Source organism: Muntiacus reevesi, unplaced genomic scaffold, assembly GCF_963930625.1.
Source record: "Muntiacus reevesi unplaced genomic scaffold, mMunRee1.1 SCAFFOLD_33, whole genome shotgun sequence".
Lineage (NCBI taxonomy): Eukaryota > Metazoa > Chordata > Mammalia > Artiodactyla > Cervidae > Muntiacus > Muntiacus reevesi.
This window is the reverse complement of record NW_027078014.1, coordinates 1,254,708-1,269,845: the sequence shown is the minus strand read 5'-3', so window position 1 is coordinate 1,269,845 and position 15,138 is coordinate 1,254,708.

The window sequence follows — 15,138 nt, the reverse complement described above, 5'->3', positions numbered from 1 at the left end:
GTGGGTATCAAGTGTGAATAAAGTGACAATCACGTGGGAATCACTTGTCAATCACGTAGGAATCATGTGGGAATCATGAAGGAATCACGTGGCAATCACGTGGGAATCATGTGACAATAATTTGGGAATCACCTGGGAATCACGTGTCAATCACGTGTCATTCAAGTGAGAATCACATGGGAGTCACGTGGGACCACGTGGGAATCACGTGGGAATCACGTGTCAATCACGTGGGAATCATGTGGGAATCACGTGTCATTCACGTGTGAGTCACGTGGGAATCAATTGGAAATCAGGTGGGAATCACGTGTCAATCACGAGGGAATCACGTGTCAATCACATGGGAATCACGAGGGAATCACGTGGGAATCACGTGGGAATCACGTGTCAATCTCGTGGGAAACACGTGGGAATCATGTGAGAATCACGTGGGAATCACGTGTCAATCACGAGGGAATCACGTGTCAATAACATGGGAATCACGTGTCAATCACGTGGGAATCACGTTTGGAATCATGTGGGAATCACGATTGAATCAGGTGGGAATCACGTGTCAATCACGTGGGAATCACGTGGGAATCATGTGGGAGTCACGTGAGAATCACGCGGGAATCACGTGTCAATATCGTTTGAATCACGTGGGAATCACGTGGGTATCACGTGGGAATCATTTGGGAATCACGTGGGAACCACGTGGGAATCATTTGGAAATCATGTGTCAATCACGTGGGAATCACGTGGGAATCACTTGTGAATCAGGTGAGAATCACGTGTTAATCACGTGGAAATCATGCGTCAAACACGTGTGAATCACGTGGTAGTCACGTTGGAATCACGTGGGAGTCAGATGGTAATCACGTGAGAATCAAGTGTTAATCACGTGGGAATCACGTGTCATTCACGTGGGAATCACGTGGGAATCACGTGGGAATAACGTGTCAATCACGTGAGAATCACTTGGGAATCACATGGGAATCATGCGTCAATCACGTGGGAATCACATGGGAGTCACGTGGGAATCACGTGGGAATCACGTGGTAATCACGTGGTGTTCACGTGGGAATCACGTGGGAATCACGTGTCAATCACGTGGGAATCACGTGGGAATCACGTGGGAATCACATGTCATTCACGTGAGAATCACATGGGAGTCACGTGGGACCACGTGGGAATCACGTGGGAATCACGTGTCAATCACGTGGGAATCATGTGGGAATCACGTGTCATTCACGTGTGAGTCACGTGGGAATCAATTGGAAATCAGGTGGGAATCACGTGTCAATCACGAGGGAATCACGTGTCAATCACGTGGGAATCACGAGGGAATCACGTGGGAATCACGTGGGAATCACGTGTCAATCTCGTGGGAAACACGTGGGAATCATGTGAGAATCACGAGGGAATCACGTGTCAATCACGAGGGAATCACGTGTCAATAACATGGGAATCACGTGTCAATCACGTGGGAATCACGTTTGGAATCATGTGGGAATCACGAGGGAATCAGGTGGGAATCACGTGTCAATCACGTGGGAATCACGTGGGAATCATGTGGGAGTCACGTGAGAATAACGCGGGAATCACGTGTCAATATCGTTTGAATCACGTGGGAATCACGTGGGTATCACGTGGGAATCATTTGGGAATCACGTGGGAACCACGTGGGAATCATTTGGAAATCACGTGTCAATCACGTGGGAATCACGTGGGAATCACTAGTGAAACAGGTGAGAATCACGTGTTAATCACGTGGAAATCATGCGACAAACACGTGTGAATCACGTGGGAGTCACGTTGGAATCACGTGGGAGTCAGATGGGAATCACGTGGGAATCAAGTGTTAATCACGTGGGAATCACGTGTCATTCACGTGGGAATCACGTGGGAATCACGTGGGAATAACGTGTCAATCACGTGAGAATCACTTGGGAATCACATGGGAATCATGCGTCAATCACGTGGGAATCACATGGGAGTCACGTGGGAATCACGTGGGAATCACGTGGTAATCACGTGGTGTTCACGTGGGAATCACGTGGGAATCACGTGTCAATCACGTGGGAATCACGTGAGAATCACGTGGGAGTCACGTGTCAATCACGTGGGAGTCACGTGGGAATCACGTGTCATTCACGTGGGCATCAGGTGGGCATCTCGTGGGAATCATTAGGGAATCATGTGTCAATCATGTTGAATTCACGTGGGAATCACGTGGGAATCAAGTGTCAATCACGTGGGAATACGTGGAAAACAGGTGTGAATCAAGTGTGAATCACGTGACAATCACGTGGGAATCATGTGGGAATCACGTGTCAATCACGTGGGAATCACGTGGGAATCACGTGGGAATCACGTGGGTATCAAGTGTGAATAAAGTGACAATCACGTGGGAATCACTTGTCAATCACGTGGGAATCATTTGGGAATCACGTGTGAACCACGTGGGAATCACCTGTCAATCCCGTGGGAATCACGTGGGAATCACGTGGGAGTCCCGTTCGAATCAGGTGGGAGTCACGTAGGAATCACATGGGAATCATGCGTCAATCACGTGGGAATCACGTGGGAGTCCCGATCAAATCAGGTGGGAGTCACGTAGGAATCACATGGGGATCACATGGTAATCACGTGGTAATCACTTGGGAATCAAGTGTCAATCACGTGGGAATCATTTGGGAATTACGTGTCAATCACGTGGGAATCACGTGGGAATCACGTGGGAATCACGTGGGAATCACGTGGGAATCACGTGGGAATCACTTGTGAATCAGGTGTGAATCACGTGTCAATCACGTGGGAATCAGGTGGGAATCGCATGTCAGTCACGTGGGAATCACGTGGGAATTATGTGGAAATCACAATAGAATCACGAGGGAATCACGTGGAAATCACGTGGGAATCACGTGTCAATCACGTGAGAAACACGTGTCAATCACGTGGGAATCAGGTGGGAATCACGTGTCAGTCAGGTGGGAATCACGTGGAAATTATGTGGGAATCACATGTCAATCACGTGTGAATCACGTGGGAATCACGTGGGAATCACGTGTCAATCACGTGAGAAACACGTGTCAATCACGTGGGAATCAGGTGGGAATCACGTGTCAGTCACGTGGGAATCACGAGGGATTCACGTGGGAATCCCGTGGGAATCACGTGTCAAACACGTGGGAATGAGGTGGGAATCACGTGTCAATCACGGGGGATCACGAGGGAGTCACGTGGGAATCCCGTGGGAATCACGTGTCAATCACGTGAGAATCAAGTGGGAATGTCAATTACGTGGGAATCACGTGGGAATCACGTGTCAATCACGTGGGAATAAGGTGGGAATCACATGTCAATCACGTGGGAATTACGAGGGAGTCACGTGGGAATCCCATGGGAATCACGTGTCAATCACGTGGGAATCACGTGGGAATCACGTGTCAATCACGTGGGAATCACGTGGGAATCACGTGAAAATCACGTGTCAATTACGTGGGAATCACGTGGGAATGTGTCAGTCACGTGGGAATCCGGTGGGAATCACGTGTCAAACACGTGGGAATTAGGTGGGAATCACGTGTCAATCACGTGGGAATCACGTGGGAATCACGTGTCAATCACGCGGGAATCACGTGGGAATCACCTGAAAATCACGTGTCAATTACGTGGGAATCACGTGTCAATCACGTGGGAATCACGTGTCAATTAAGTGGGAATCTCTTGGGAATCACGTGGGAATCACGTGTCAATCACGTGGGAATCACATGGGAATCACTGGTCAATCACGTGGGAATCACGTGGGAATCACGTTTCAATCACGTGGGAATCACGTGGGAATCACGTGTCAATCACGTTGGATTCAAGTGGGAATCAGGTAGGATTCACGTTAGAGTCACGTGGGAATCACGTGTCAATCACGTGGGAATCGATTGGGGATCACGTGTCAATCATCTGGGAATCACGTTGTAATCACGTGGGAATCACGTGGGTATCACGTGGGAATCAAGTGCCAATCATCTGGGAATCTCGTGGAAATCACGTGTCAATCACGTGGGTATCACGTGAGAATAACGTGCCAATCACTTGTCAATCACGTGGGAATCACGTGAGAATCACGTGTCAATCACGTGGGAATCACGTCGGAATTACGCGGGAATCACATCTCAATCACGAGGAAATCACGTGGGAATCACGTGACATTCACCTGGGATTCACGGGGGAATCACGTGGAAATCACGTGGGAATCATGTGGGAATCACGTGTTAATCACGTGGGAATCACGTGGGATTCACGTGTCAATCACGCGGGAATCTCGTGGGAATCACGTGGGAATAACTTGTGAATCACGTGGGAATCACGTGGGAATCATGTGAGAATCACCTGGGAATCACGTGTGAATCACGAGGCAATCATGTGTGAATCATGAGGTAATCATGTGGGAATCACGTGATATTCACCTGGGATTCACGGGGGAATCACGTGGGAATCACGAGGGAATCACGTGTCAATCACGTGGGAATCAGGAGGGAATCACGTGGGAATCACGTGTGAATCACGTGTCAATCTCGTGGGAAACACGTGAGAATCACGTGGGAATCACGTGTCAATCATGAGGGAATCACGTGTCAATAACATGGGAATCACGTGTCAATCACGTGGGAATCACGTTTGGAATCATGTGGGAATCACGAGGGAATCAGGTGGGAATCACGTGTCAATCACGTTGAAATCACGTGGGAATCACGTGGGAATCACGTGGGAATCACGTGTCAATCACGAGGGAATCACGTGTCAATAACTTGGGAATCACGTGTCAATCACGTGGGAATCACGTTTGGAATCATGTGGGAGTCACGTGAGAATCACGTGGGAATCATGTGTCAATATCGTGTGAATCACGTGGTAATCACGTGGGTATCACGTGCGAATCACGTGGGAATCACGTGTCAATCATGTGGGAATCACGTGGGAACCACGTGGGAATCATTTGGAAATCACGTGTCAATCACGTGGGAATCACGTGGGAATCACTTGGGAATCACGTGTCAGTCCCCTGGGAATCACGTGGGAATCACGTGGGAATCACGTGTCAATCACGTGGGAATCACGTGGGAATCACGTGTTAATCACTTGGGAATCACATGGGAATCACGTGGGAATAGGTGGGAATCACATGTCAATCACGTGGGAATCACGTGGGAATTATGTGGGAATCACGTCAGAATCACGAGGGAATCACGTGTCAATAACGTGAGAATCACGTGGGAATCACCTGGGAATCATGTGTCAATCACGTGTCAATCACGTGGGAAATACGTGGGAATCACTTGTGAATCAGGTGAGAATCACGTGTCAATCACGTGGAAATCATGCGTCAAACACGTGTGAATCACGTGGGAGTCACGTTGGAATCACGTGGGAGTCAGGTGGGAATCACGTGGGAATCAAGTGTTAATCACGTGGGAATCACGTGTCAATCATGTGGGAATCACGTGGGAACCACGTGGGAATCATTTGGAAATCACGTGTCAATCACGTGGGAATCACGTGGGAATCACTTGGGAATCACGTGTCAGTCCCCTGGGAATCACGTGGGAATCACGTGGGAATCACGTGTCAATCACGTGGGAATCACGTGGGAATCACGTGTCTAACACGTGGGAATCACTTGAGAATCACGTGGGAATCACGTGGGCATCACGTGTCAATCACGTGGGAATCATGTGGGAATCACGTTTGAATCACGTGTCATTCACGTGTGAATCACGTGGTAATCACATGTCAATCTCTTGGGAATCACATGGGAATCACATGGGAATCACGTGTCAAACACGTGGGAATCACGAGGGAATCACGTGTCAATCATGTGGGAATCACGTGGCAATTACGTGGGAATCATGTGGGAATCACGTGTCAATCACGTGGGAATCACGTGTCAATCATTTGGGAATCATGTGGAAATCACGTGGGAATCACGTGGAAATCACGTGGCAATCACGTGGGAATCACGTGTCAATCACGTGGGAATCACGTGGGAATCACCTGTGAATCACGTGGGAATCACGTGGGATCACGTGTCAATTATGTGTGAATCATTTGGGAATCACATAGGCATCATGCGTCAATCACGTGGGAATCACGTGTGAGTCACGTGGGAATCACGTGTCATTCACATGGAAATCAAGTGGGAATCACGTGTCAGTCACTTGGGAATCACGTGGGAATCACGGTGGAATCACGTGTCAATCACGTGGGAATCACGTGTTAATCACGTGGGAATCAGTTGGGAATCACGTGGGAATCACGTGTTAATCACGTGGGAATCACGTGGGAATCAGGTGGGAAGCACGTGTCAATCACGTGGGAATCACGTGGGAATCAGGTGGGAATCACGTTTCAATCACGTGGGAGTCACGTTGGAATCACGTGGGAATCAATTGTCAATCACGTCGAATCACGTGGGAATTATGTGGGAATAACGTGAGAATCACGTGGGAATCACGTGTCAGTAACGTGTGAATCTCGTGGGAATCTCGTCGGAATCACGTGTGAATCACGTGGGAAACATGTGTCAATCGCGTACAAATCACGTGGAAATCACGTGGGAATAACCAGGGAATCACTTGGGAATCATGTGGTAATCACGTGTCAATCACGTGCGAATCACGTGCGAATCACGTGTCAATCACGATGGAATCGCGTGGAAATCACGTGGGAATCACGTGTCAATCACGTGGGAATCACGTGGGAATCTCGTGGGAATCACGTGTCAATCATGTGGGAATCACGTGGGAATCACGTGTGAATCACGTGGGAATCATGTGTCAATCGCGTACGAATCACGTGGAAATCACGTGGGAATCACGTGGGAATCACGTGGGAATCACGTGTCAATCAAGTGGAAATAACCGGGGAATCACTTGGGAATCATGTGGTAATCACTTGTCAATCAAATGGGAATCACGTGGGAATCACGTGTCAATCACAAGGGAATCCCGTGTGAATCACGTGCGAATCACGTGGGAATCACGTGGGAATCACGTGGGAATCACGTGTCATTCACGTGAGAATCACATGGGAGTCACGTGGGACCACGTGGGAATCACGTGGGAATCACGTGTCAATCACTTCGGAATCATGTGGGAGTCACGTGTCATTCACGTGGGAGTCACGTGGGAATCAATTGGAAATCAGGTGAGAATCACGTGTCAATCACGAGGGAATCACGTGTCAATCACGTGGAATCACGACGGAATCACGTGGGAATCACGTGTCAATCTCGTGGGAAACACGTGGGAATCACGTGGGAATCACGTGGGAATCACGTGTCAATCACGAGGGAATCACGTGTCAATAACATGGGAATCACGTGTCAATCACGTGGGAATCACGTTTGGAATCATGTGGGAATCACGAGGGAATCAGGTGGGAATCATGTGTCAATCACGTGGGAATCACGTGGGAATCATGTGGGAGTCACGTGAGAATCACGCGGGAATCACGTGTCAATATCGTTTGAATCACGTGGGAATCACGTGGGTATCACGTGGGAATCATTTGGGAATCACGTGGGAACCACGTGGGAATCATTTGGAAACCACGTGTCAATCACGTGGGAGTCACGTGGGAATCACGTGTCATTCACGGGGGAATCAGGTGGGCATCTCGTGGGAATCATTAGGGAATCATGTGTCAATCACGTTGGATTCACGTGGGAATCACGTGGGAATCACGTGTCAATCACGTGGGAATACGTGGGAAACACGTGTGAATCAAGTGTGAATCACGTGACAATCACGTGGGAATCACGTGGGAATCACGTGTCAATCGCGTGGGAATCACGTGGGAATCACGTGGGAATCACGTGTCAATCACGTGGGAACCACGTGGGAATCACGTGTCTATCACGTGGGAGTCACGTGGGAATCACGTGAAAGTCAGGTGGGAATCACGTGGGAATCACATCACGTGTCAATCACGTGGGAATCACGTGGGAATCACGTGGGAGTCACGTGGGAATCACGTGGGAATGACCTGTCAGTCACGTGGGAATCACGTGGGAATCACGTGGAAATCACGTGTCAATCATGTGGGAATCACGTGGGAATCACGTGGGAATCACGTGGGAATCACTTGTGAATCAGGTGTCAATCACTTGTCAACACGTGGAGATCATGCGTCAAACAGGTGGGAATCACGTGGGAGTCACGTTGGAATCACGTGGGAGTCACGTGGGAATCACGTGGGAATCACGTGTCAATCACGTGGGAATCATGTGGGAATCACGTGTCAATCACGAGTGAATCACTTGGGAATCACGTGGGAATAACTTGTCAATCACGTGGGAATTACGGGGGAATCACGTGTCAATCACGTGGGAATCATGTGGGAATCACGTGGGAACCACGTGGGAATCACGTGGAAATCACGTGGAAATCCCTTGGGAATCACGTGTCAATCACGAGGGAATCATGTGGAAATCACGTGTCAATCACGAGTGAATCACGTGGGAATCACGTGGGAATAACGGGTCAATCACGTGGGAATCACGTGGGAATCATGAGTCAATCAAGTAGGCATCAGGTGGGCATCACGTGGGAATCATTTGGGAATCACATGTCATTCATGTTGGAATCACGTGGGAATCACGTGGGAATCACGTGGGTATCAAGTGTGAATAAAGTGACAATCACGTGGGAATCACTTGTCAATCACGTAGGAATCATGCGGGAATCACGAAGGAATCACGTGGCAATCACGTCGGAATCACGTGACAATAATTTGGGAATCACCTGGGGATCACGTGTCAATCACGTGGAAATCACGCGGAAATCACTTGGGAATCACGTTTCAGTCACGTGGGAATCACGTGGGAATCACGTGGGAATCATTTGGGAATCACGTGGGAATCACGTGGGAATCACGGTGGAAACACGCTTTAATCACGTGGGAATCACGTGGGAATCACGTGTCAATGACGTGGGAAACACCTCGGAATCACGTGGGAATCACGTGGGAATCACATGGGAATCACGTGTCAATCACCTGGGAATCACGTGGGAATCACGTGAGTATCACGTGGGAATCACGTGTCAATCACGTGGGAATCACGTGTCAATCACGTGGGAATCACGTGGAATCATGTGTCAATCACAAGGGAATCATGAGGGAGTCACGTGTGAATCACGTGGGAATGACGTGTCAATCACGTGGGAATCACGTGGGAGTCACGTGTCAATCACGTGGGAATCACCTGGGAATCACGTGTCAATCATGTGGAAATCACGTGGGAATCACGTGGGAATCATGCGTCAATCACGGGGGAATTACGTGGGAGTCACGTTGGAATCAAGTGGGAATCACCTGGGTATCACGTGGGAATCACGTGGTAATCACGTGGTAATCACGTGGGAATTATGTGTCAATCTCGTGAGAAACATGTGGGAATCACGTGGAATCACGTGGGAATCACGTGTAACTCACGAGGGAATCACGTGTCAATAACATGGGAATCACGTGTCAATCACGTGGGAATCACGATTGGAATCATGTGGGAATCACGGGGGCATCATGTGGGAATCATTTGGGATTCAGGTGGGAATCACGTGGGAATCACGTGGGAAACACATGGCAATCACGTGGGAATCACATGGGAATCACGTGGGAATCACGTGTCAATCACGTGGGAATCACGTGGGAATCACGTGGGAATCACGTGTCAATCACGTATGAATCATTATGGAATCACGTAGTAAACACGTGTGAATCATGTGGGAATCACGTTACAAACACTTGGGAATCACCTGCGAACCAAGTGTCAATCACGTGGGAATCACGTGGGAGTCACGTGTCAATCACGTGGGAATCACGAGGGAATCACGTTGGAATCACGTGGGAATCAAGTGGGAATCACATGGGAATCACGTGGGAGTCACGTGTCAATCACGTGGGAATCACATGTTAATCTCGTGGGAATCACGTGGGAATCACTTGGGAATCAGGTGGGAATCACGTGTCAAACACGTGGGAATCACGTGGGAATTATTTGGGAATCACGTGAGAATCAAGAGGGAATCACGTGTAAATAACGTGTGAATAACGTGGGAATCTCGTGGGTATCATGTGGGAATGACGTGTCAATCACGTGGGAGTCAGGTGGGAATCACGTGAAAATCAGGTGGGAATCTCGTGGGAATCACATCACGTGTCAATCACGTGGGAATCACGTGGGAATCACGTGGGAGTCACGTGGGAATCACGTGGGAATGACCTGTCAGTCACGTGGGAATCACGTGGGAATCACGTGGAAATCACGTGTCAATCATGTGGGAATCACGTGGGAATCACGTGGGAATCACTTGTGAATCAGGTGTCAATCACTTGTCAACACGTGGAGATCATGCGTCAAACAGGTGGGAATCACGTGGGAGTCACGTTGGAATCACGTGGGAGTCACGTGGGAATCACGTGGGAATCACGTGTCAATCACGTGGGAATCATGTGGGAATCACGTGTCAATCACGAGTGAATCACTTGGGAATCACGTGGGAATAACTTGTCAATCACGTGGGAATTACGGGGGAATCACGTGTCAATCACGTGGGAATCATGTGGGAATCACGTGGGAACCACGTGGGAATCACGTGGAAATCACGTGGAAATCCCTTGGGAATCACGTGTCAATCACGAGGGAATCATGTGGAAATCACGTGTCAATCACGAGTGAATCACGTGGGAATCACGTGGGAATAACGGGTCAATCACGTGGGAATCACGTGGGAATCATGAGTCAATCAAGTAGGCATCAGGTGGGCATCACGTGGGAATCATTTGGGAATCACATGTCATTCATGTTGGAATCACGTGGGAATCACGTGGGAATCACGTGGGTATCAAGTGTGAATAAAGTGACAATCACGTGGGAATCACTTGTCAATCACGTAGGAATCATGCGGGAATCACGAAGGAATCACGTGGCAATCACGTCGGAATCACGTGACAATAATTTGGGAATCACCTGGGAATCACGTGTCAATCACGTGGAAATCACGCGGAAATCACTTGGGAATCACGTTTCAGTCACGTGGGAATCACGTGGGAATCACGTGGGAATCATTTGGGAATCACGTGGGAGTCACGTGGGAATCACGTGTCATTCACGTGGGCATCAGGTTGGCATCTCGTGGGAATCATTAGGGAATCATGTGTCAATCACGTTGGATTCACGTGGGAATCACGTGGGAATCACGTGTCAATCACGTGGGAATACGTGGGAAACACGTGTGAATCAAGTGTGAATCACGTGACAATCACGTGGGAATCACGTGGGAATCACGTGTCAATCGCGTGGGAATCACGTGGGAATCACGTGGGAATCACGTGTCAATCACGTGGGAACCACGTGGGAATCACGTGTCTATCACGTGGGAGTCACGTGGGAATCACGTGAAAATCAGGTGGGAATCACGTGGGAATCACATCACGTGTCAATCACGTGGGAATCACGTGGGAATCACGTGGGAGTCACGTGGGAATCACGTGGGAATGACCTGTCAGTCACGTGGGAATCACGTGGGAATCACGTGGAAATCACGTGTCAATCATGTGGGAATCACGTGGGAATCACGTGGGAATCACGTGGGAATCACTTGTGAATCAGGTGTCAATCACTTGTCAACACGTGGAGATCATGCGTCAAACAGGTGGGAATCACGTGGGAGTCACGTTGGAATCACGTGGGAGTCACGTGGGAATCACGTGGGAATCACGTGTCAATCACGTGGGAATCATGTGGGAATCACGTGTCAATCACGAGTGAATCACTTGGGAATCACGTGGGAATAACTTGTCAATCACGTGGGAATTACGGGGGAATCACGTGTCAATCACGTGGGAATCATGTGGGAATCACGTGGGAACCACGTGGGAATCACGTGGAAATCACGTGGAAATCCCTTGGGAATCACGTGTCAATCACGAGGGAATCATGTGGAAATCACGTGTCAATCACGAGTGAATCACGTGGGAATCACGTGGGAATAACGGGTCAATCACGTGGGAATCACGTGGGAATCATGAGTCAATCAAGTAGGCATCAGGTGGGCATCACGTGGGAATCATTTGGGAATCACATGTCATTCATGTTGGAATCACGTGGGAATCACGTGGGAATCACGTGGGTATCAAGTGTGAATAAAGTGACAATCACGTGGGAATCACTTGTCAATCACGTAGGAATCATGCGGGAATCACGAAGGAATCACGTGGCAATCACGTCGGAATCACGTGACAATAATTTGGGAATCACCTGGGAATCACGTGTCAATCACGTGGAAATCACGCGGAAATCACTTGGGAATCACGTTTCAGTCACGTGGGAATCACGTGGGAATCACGTGGGAATCATTTGGGAATCACGTGGGAATCACGGTGGAAACACGCTTTAATCACGTGGGAATCACGTGGGAATCACGTGTCAATGACGTGGGAAACACCTCGGAATCACGTGGGAATCACGTGGGAATCACATGGGAATCACGTGTCAATCACCTGGGAATCACGTGGGAATCACGTGAGTATCACGTGGGAATCACGTGTCAATCACGTGGGAATCACGTGTCAATCACGTGGGAATCATGTGGGAATCACGTGGGAACCACGTGGGAATCACGTGGAAATCACGTGGAAATCCCTTGGGAATCACGTGTCAATCACGTGGGAATCACATGGGAATCACGTGTCAATCACCTGGGAATCACGTGGGAATCACGTGAGTATCACGTGGGAATCACGTGTCAATCACGTGGGAATCACGTGTCAATCACGTGGGAATCATGTGGGAATCACGTGGGAACCACGTGGGAATCACGTGGAAATCACGTGGAAATCCCTTGGGAATCACGTGTCAATCACGAGGGAATCATGTGGAAATCACGTGTCAATCACGAGTGAATCACTTGGGAATCACGTGGGAATAACGGGTCAATCACGTGGGAATCACGTGGGAATCATGAGTCAATCAAGTAGGCATCAGGTGGGCATCACGTGGGAATCATTTGGGAATCACATGTCATTCATGTTGGAATCACGTGGGAATCACGTGGGAATCACGTGGGTATCAAGTGTGAATAAAGTGACAATCACGTGGGAATCACTTGTCAATCACGTAGGAATCATGCGGGAATCACGAAGGAATCACGTGGCAATCACGTCAGAATCACGTGACAATAATTTGGGAATCACCTGGGAATCACGTGTCAATCACGTGGAAATCACGCAGAAATCACTTGGGAATCACGTTTCAGTCACGTGGGAATCACGTGGGAATCACGTGGGAATCATTTGGGAATCACGTGGGAATCACGTGGGAATCACGGTGGAAACACGCTTTAATCAGGTGGGAATCACGTGGGAATCACGTGTCAATGACGTGGGAAACACCTCGGAATCACGTGGGAATCACGTGGGAATCACATGGGAATCACGTGTCAATCACCTGGGAATCACGTGGGAATCACGTGAGTATCACGTGGGAATCACGTGTCAATCACGTGGGAATCACGTGTCAATCACGTGGGAATCACGTGGAATCATGTGTCAATCACAAGGGAATCATGAGGGAGTCACGTGTGAATCACGTGGGAATGACGTGTCAATCACGTGGGAATCACGTGGGAGTCACGTGTCAATCACGTGGGAATCACCTGGGAATCACGTGTCAATCATGTGGAAATCACGTGGGAATCACGTGGGAATCATGCGTCAATCACGGGGGAATCACGTGGGAGTCACGTTGGAATCAAGTGGGAATCACCTGGGTATCACGTGGGAATCACGTGGTAATCACGTGGTAATCACGTGGGAATTACGTGTCAATCTCGTGAGAAACATGTGGGAATCACGTGGAATCACGTGGGAATCACGTGTAACTCACGAGGGAATCACGTGTCAATAACATGGGAATCACGTGTCAATCACGTGGGAATCACGATTGGAATCATGTGGGAATCACGGGGGCATCATGTGGGAATCATTTGGGATTCAGGTGGGAATCACGTGGGAATCACGCGGGAATCACATCTCAATTACGTGGAAATCACGTGGGAATCAGGTGGTAATCACGTGTCAATCACGTGCGAATCTCGTGCGAATCACGTGTCAATCACGAGGAAATCGCGTGGGAATCACGTGGGAATCACGTGTCAATCACGTGGAAATCACGTGTCAATCACGTGGGAATCACGTTTCAATCACATGGGAGTCACTTGGGAATCACGAAGGTTTCACGTGAAAATCACGTGGGAATCACGTGTCAATCACGTGGGAATCACGTGAAAATCACGTGTCAATTACGTGGGAATCACGTGTAAATCACGTGGAAATCACGTGTCAATTAAGTGGGAATCTCGTGGGAATCACGTGGGAATCACATGGGAATCACTTGTCAATCATGTGGGAATCACGTGGGAATCACGTTTCAATCACGTGGGAATCACGTGGGAATCACGTGTCAATCACGTTGGATTCAAGTGGGAATCAGGTAGGATTCACGTTAGAGTCACGTGGGAATCACGTGTCAATCACGTGGGAATCGATTGGGGATTACGTGTCAATCATCTGGGAATCACGTGATAATCACGTGGGAATCACGTGGGTATCACGTGGGAATCACGTGCCAATCATCTGGGAATCTCGTGGAAATCACGTGTCAATCACGTGGGTATCACGTGAGAATAACGTGCCAATCACTTGTCAATCACGTGGGAATCACGTGAGAATCACGTGTCAATCACGTGGGAATCACGTGCGAATCACGTGGAAATCACGTTTGAATCACGTGTCAATCACGTGGGAATCACGTCGGAATTATGCGGGAATCACATCTCAATCACGTGGAAATCACGAGGGAATCACGTGACATTCACCTGGGATTCACGGGGGAATCACGTGGAAATCACGGCGGAATCATGTGGGAATCACGTGTCAATCACGTGGGAATCACGTGGGATTCACGTGTCAATCACGCGGAAATCTCGTGGGAATCACGTGGGAATAACTTGTGAATCACGTGGGAATCACGTGGGAATCATGTGAGAATCACATGGGAATCATGTGTGAATCACGAGGTAATCATGTGGGAATCACGTGTGA